Here is a 6,641-nt window from a genome sequence, read left to right on the forward strand (position 1 = left end):
GGCGGCAGGATGGGAGTGGCGAGAGCTCTTTCCAGCTCCCCTCCTGCCCCCCCAATGACTGCACAGGCCAGTCTGCAGCCCTTATTTGGTCTCTCTGCACACGCACATGTGCGGAGAAGAGCCCCCATCCCGCCACTGAGTAGGGGCATTTTTCAAAAGGTAAAAAAAGGGGGAAATGGGGCCAATTTTCCACCCCTCAGATTTTGCCACGGTAGGCAGGTGCCTACTTTGCCTATCCCTTAATCCTCTGCTGCTAAGAGTCCAGAGAAGTGTTTTTCAAGTGTGATCTCACAACCACCAAGGAATTCAGGACCATTCTCTCCCTCAAGGAGGCATTTTTGTCTTCCCTGATCCAGCCAATAAACCCACTTATGCCTGATGTTATGAGCCAGAAAATGTAATGGTCAAGCATATATCTAGTAAGCCACAATCCTTAAGTATCTTGTCCATGCCTTCAAGTGGTAATAACTAACTTTCATCCAGCAACCCCTAACTAGATAGTGTTCTGGATGGACCTACTGTACTACAGTAATATGTGTTCTCTTGTAAGATTCCTGGGGAAATGAGAGCAGAAGGCTATCATAAATGTGTCCTGCGTTGTGAACATCCCAGGGGTACCTGTCTGGCCATAGTTGGCAAGTAGAATACTGGAGCAGAGGAATTTTCATCTGCTCCAGCATGGCAATTCTTATGTTCTTCATTCTTAAGGCATGAATGATTTAAGTAGACAAGATATAATTAAAACAAATGCTCTCAGTAACATCAGCTCCCCTACGACGACAACCATGAATATTTATATACCGCTCTTCAACAAAATTCTCAAAACAGTTTACATAGAAAAATACATAAATAAGATGGTCCCCTGTCCCCAAAGGGCTCACAATCTAAAAAGAAGCAAGGTAGACACCAGCAACAGCCACTGTAGAGATGCTGTGCTGGGGTTGGATATGGCCAGTTGCTCTCCCCCTGCTAAATATAAGAGAATCACCAATTTTTAAAGGTGGCTGTTTGCTCAGTTAGGAGAGGTAATCATTACTCCTCATCATTAGAAGGTATTTTATACATATTTAACTCCAGTATTAAGAATTCTTAATGGCAGGGGCTAGACCCCAAGGGGAAGAAGAAAGCATGCTTTGGTTTAATCAAAATAAAGTGAGAGATAAATGAAATATGAACAGAAAGCATCAAGCAGAAGTGACAGAATAAGCTAACCTGAAAAATTCTGATGGCCTAAATCCATACCTCAGTTACAAGGATCATTAAAATGTCTCTAAAACACAATATTCAATATCTTTAGATAATTGCACCAAAAAGAAAATAGACTGCACTGGAGTGACATTCATATTTCTGTTTATGGTTTAACAGAGCTGTAGTAATCAGCCTCCCCTCCCTCTAAAGTTAACAGGGAATAAACCCTTGTCTTGACTGACAGGCTGGTGAACTCCAGGGCAGCCAATCAGTGCACCAAATGGGTGGGACCTAGAGAGCAGTTGCTGGGAATTCTGGGAACAAGAAGGGCGGTCTTTGTTGGAGAGATGCACATGCGGAAAGGCTTAGTGAGGGGCAATTGAGTTTTGCTTCCTCATGGTCGAAACCAGCATGGAGGTATCCCTCATGGAATAACTGTAGATCCTTAAAAGAAAGGATTATCACTGGTATGTCTGGTGGCGACTCGGAACCGGGCCTTTTCTGTAGCTGCTCTTGGTCTTCTATGGAATGCATTCCCGGCAAATACCCACAGTTTAAGCTCGCTGTTGGCCTTTAAGAGAGCCTTAAAAACTTATTTGTTTGGCCTGGTCTTCCAAGGTTTGTAAAGTGTTTTTAAAAGTATTTTAATTGGTTTGAAATGGTTTTGTTTTTGAATAGTTTTTATATTGTTTTTAGCACTGTGTTTTGAATTGTGTGTTTTTATGTGTTTTTAAAGTTGTTGTAAACTGCCCAGAGCCTTTGGACGGGGCAGTTTATAAATATAATAAATAAATAAATAAATAATAAAAGGTGGCTCTTTGCCAAGTTAGCATGTCCTCAAAAATTCAGCAGCTATCAGTTTTCTCACCACATGTAGGCTTGCATGTGGAAGATGTCTGTACTTATCCAACAGCAAAATAAAGAGAGTTTTCCCTGGGATTCCACCCCAAGCCAGGGAGGTTCAAGCTCTGTCAATTAGAAGGGGGGGGGGGTGGCAGCATTTCGAACCTACTGATAATACAAAATAGTTTCAGGAGAAGCCTAGCCAGGCAGCTCAGCAGGGATGACTCAGTATTTCCTTCCCTCACATGAGCTTGCTCTGAGACAAAGGCTGTTAATCTGCTACAAGAGCCGTCTTAATTGGCCCAGCCCAATGGAAACAAATGTGCCCAGTAAATGATCACCAAATCAAAGAAGCTTGAAGACACACACAGGGCTAGGAGAGTTTCATTTTTATTTTATGAGTTGCTTTAAGAAATAAACAGAGAAGGCATGATAACCACTTAAATGACACAGTGAGATAATATTGATCCATTTAGCAGCCATAATAGAGCAGAAATGGGAAGCAGCAATGGGTAGTGTATGTCATAAGGAACAGCACCAGCGGAAATTCATACTAGCTATTAATATGGGCTGACATACAGGGCAAGTAAGCACTGATGCAGCAGAAAGGGCAGGTGAACAGCACTTCCTAACCAACTGTACTGGTATACCAGGTAAGGGCAGCCCTCAGGGACATATTTTCGGGTGGCACAGAGGGCTTCCTGGGGAAGAGGAGGTTATTAAAAGTTGCACTGATGCAGTTGGTTGGGAGTGCTGTTAGCTTGTTTGTCTCATTGCACCATTGGTTCCTTGCTGTGCATATCAGCCATGGTGATTAAAGTCTGTAAATAGTCTCAGGCCTCGCATGCATGAACAAGAGCTATAATATTTGTGGAATACCAAGTGGAAACATCAGGGGAGATAGCGGGCTGCTAATCTTCAGCCCCTTCGCTGATCTGAGATCTCAGGATGGTGCAGGTGACCAAAACTTAATTAATTCCTGTGATGGAAATAAGATGTACCTTTAAAAGTTTGATTTACTTCATTTTGGAAGGTTTAAAATCTCATTCTTCTTTTTATCATTGTTTACAAGGTGTGCAGAGGGGCGAGAGAGAATGGCCTCATTTGTACTAAGCAAAGCAATGTTCACTTTTTAGGACAAGGGGACTTTGAACTATTGACCTGCAACCAAATACAAATAATTCAGGAACTTAATGTAGAACAAGTGTAATTAAGGTGTGCCATCAAGTCGATTTTGACTCCTGGCGCCCACAGAGTCCTTTCTTTGGTTGAATACAGGAGGGGTTCACCATTGCCTTCTCCACTCAGTATGAGATGATGCCTTTCAGCATCTTCCTATATCGCCGCTGCCCAATATAGGTGTTTCCCATTGTCTGGGAAACATACCAGCGGGGATTTGAACTGGCAACCTTCTGCTTGTTAGTCAAGCATTTCCCAGCTGCGCCACTTAAGGTGACTCAAGCGTACTTCTGCATATTTTAAGTGGAAGTTGTAAACATATGAAAGTTTGAAAAAATATCCAGAGTCACTCACACATAGCCCAGATGAACAGATAAGATTCACTAAAGTCAGTAGGACTACTCATAAATGAATCTGCATAATTGAATATATCTGGTAAGACCCATCAAATTTGAGATATTAATCGAAAATATATGAACAAGCTAGACAGATCTCATGACTGATGGCATTATTTTTGCAGGTATCCTATATGACATTGTGGGAATTCCCTTCAAATATAGCCTTGATTCAGCTTTGTCTTCACAAAGACTTGGGATGAATACAAGAAGGTGTTTTTTTCAGACTGGTTCTGTTCATGTTGTCTCCAAATCCAAGTTGTAGAACATGATAATGAACAAGCTTGACAAAGTGTGATAACCTGAAAGTAGGATCTGTTGGATTATACATGTACATATCTTTCACATGTACAACTCTGTGCTGGACATCTAGACTACAAATGTGGGTGTGAAACTGAGAGCTGTGCTCCCACAACAGCAGCCTTCCCAACTAAGCCAGTGTGCAGAGGGAAGGGTGAATTTCAGGGATCCTTCCTTTTCTTCAAAGATCCCTATTGCTGGTAGAAATATGTCCCTGAGGGTCATGCAGCCCTCAGGGAATACTTTTGTGTGACACAGATTGCTTCCTGGCAAGGAGCAATAAGCAACATTCAATCCCCCTCCCATTACTCCTTTCCGTGAAAGCACTCTGCAACACACAAAGGTATGTCTCTGAAGGTTGCACGATTGTCACGGACATACTTCTATCAGGCACAGGGTATTCTATCAGGCACAGGGTATCAGACACCAGATGGTGTCATTTGGAGACTGCTGCTCTTCAAAACAAGAGCTCTGGTGTGGAGTACTGCAAGGCTCCATACTGTCTCCAATGCTTTTTAACATCTACACGAAACCGCTGGGAGAGATCATCAGGAGATTTGGTGCAGGGTGTTATCAGTATGCTGATGACACCCAAGTCTATTTCTCCATGTCAACTTCATCAGGAAATGACCTAACTTCCCAAAATGCCTGCCTGGATGAATGAGGGAGAACAAACTGAGGCTGAATCCAAGCAAGACAGAGATACTCACTGTGGGAGATCAAGACTTAGAAAGTGGTTTAGATCTGCCAGTTCCGGACAGAGTTACACTCCCCTCAGAAAGAGCAGGTATGTAGTCTGGGAGTACTTCTGGACCCGAACCTCTACCTGATTTATCAGGTTGAAGCAGTGGCCAGGAGTGCTTTTTATCAGCTTCAGCTAATTCGCCAGCTACATCCTTTTCTGGAGATAAATTATTTATTTATTTACACAGTCAGACAGGTGTTATTGACTGCTTTGTTTTAGCCAGGGGCGTAGTTATAATTGAGCAAAAGGGTTCAAAGAATACGGGCCCCCAGCTCCTGAGGGCCCTCCAGATCCACCCCTCCCTATTATCTTCATTATGTCCCTCACTCTGGGGGCGGCCGCCAGAGAGAGGGATGAACACGGGCCCCCTTTCCCCTAGCTATGCCCCTAGCCAGACATTGAGTCCTTCCCAAGGACCTGGGATGGCTGAATTTTATGGTCAATGTCGTTGCTGTTGTTATAGATATTGTCGCAGAATATAGGCTGTTCTCAGTAAAGCTGCTTTTTGTAATTGGCTGATGGTGATTTCTGTGGTCCCTATGGTGTTGAAGTGCTCTTCAAGGTCTTTTGGAACTGCACCCAGGGCGCCAATTACCACTGGGATTATTTGGGTCTTTTTCTGCCACAGCCTTTCAATTTCAATTTGTAGATCTTTGTATTTGGTGATTTTTTCTATTTCTTTTTCTTCTATTCTGCTATCCCCTGGTATTGCTATGTTGATTATTTTGACTTGTTTTTCTTTCTTCTCAACTATAGTGATATCTGGTGTATTGTGTGGCAGATGTTTGTCTGTTTGTAGTCGGAAGTCCCATAATATTTTTACATCTTCATTTTCTTCAACTTTTTCAATTTGATGGTCCCACCAATTTTTGACTACAGGTAGCTTGTATTTTTTGCAGATGTTCCAGTGTATCATCCCTGCTACTTTGTTATGCCTTTGTTTGTAGTCAGTCTGTGCGATCTTTTTACAACAGCTGATTAGGTGGTCCATGGTTTCATCTGCTTCTTTACAAAGGCGGCACTTGCTGTTTGTGGTGGATTTTTCGACTTTGGCTCTTATTGCATTTGTTCTTAGTTCCTGTTCTTGTGCAGCCAGTATTAAACCCTCTGTTTCTTTCTTCAAGTTGCCATTCTTAAGCCATTGCCAAGTCTTGGTGATGTCTGATTTTCCACTTATATTGTGCAAATATTGACCATGCAGGGGCTTATTTTTCCATTTTTCTGCTCGGTTCCTGACTTGTTCTTTCTTGTAGGCCTGCTTTGTTTCATTGGTGTTGAATAGTTTCGCATTATTGACCATTTGAAGTGCATCTTCTTCACTGTCCTTGATATATTCTTCAAGGCCTCTTTTCTCCTCCTCTGCTGTTTGATGGACTTGCAGAATTCCTCTTCCACCTGAGCTGCGAGGGAGGTATAGCCTATCGACATCACTGCGGGGGTGCAGAGCATGATTGATGGTCATGATTTTCCTGGTCTTACAATCTAGCGTCTCTAGCTCTGCCTGGGTCCAGTCTATTATTCCTGCAGTGTATCTGATAAAAGGTATAGCCCAGGTGTTTATGGCTTGTATGGTGTTCCCGCCATTGAGTTTGGACTTGAGGATTTTTCTAACTCTCCTGATGTATTCACTTCCAATTTTTCTTTTAACTTCAGTGTGTGCGATGTTATCTGCCTGGAGAATGCCCAAGTATTTGTAAGGTTCTTTCTCTTCCAGGTTCTTGATCTTGCTTCCATTGGACAGTTCTATTCCTTCTGTTTTTGTTATTTTCCCTCTGTTCATTATTAATGCAGCACACTTGTCTAGTCCAAACTCCATTGCTATATCGCTACTGAATATACGGACAGTGTTTAGCAGTGATTCGATTTCTGACTGGGACTTCCCATACAACTTCAAATCGTCCATGTACAGCAGATGGTTTATTTGACTTGATGTTTTAGATGTTTGGTATCCGAGGCCTGTTTTGTTTAGTATTTGTGAAAGTGGGGTCATG

The sequence above is a fragment of the Hemicordylus capensis genome, chromosome 5 (assembly GCF_027244095.1).
Source record: "Hemicordylus capensis ecotype Gifberg chromosome 5, rHemCap1.1.pri, whole genome shotgun sequence".
Classification (NCBI taxonomy): domain Eukaryota; kingdom Metazoa; phylum Chordata; class Lepidosauria; order Squamata; family Cordylidae; genus Hemicordylus; species Hemicordylus capensis.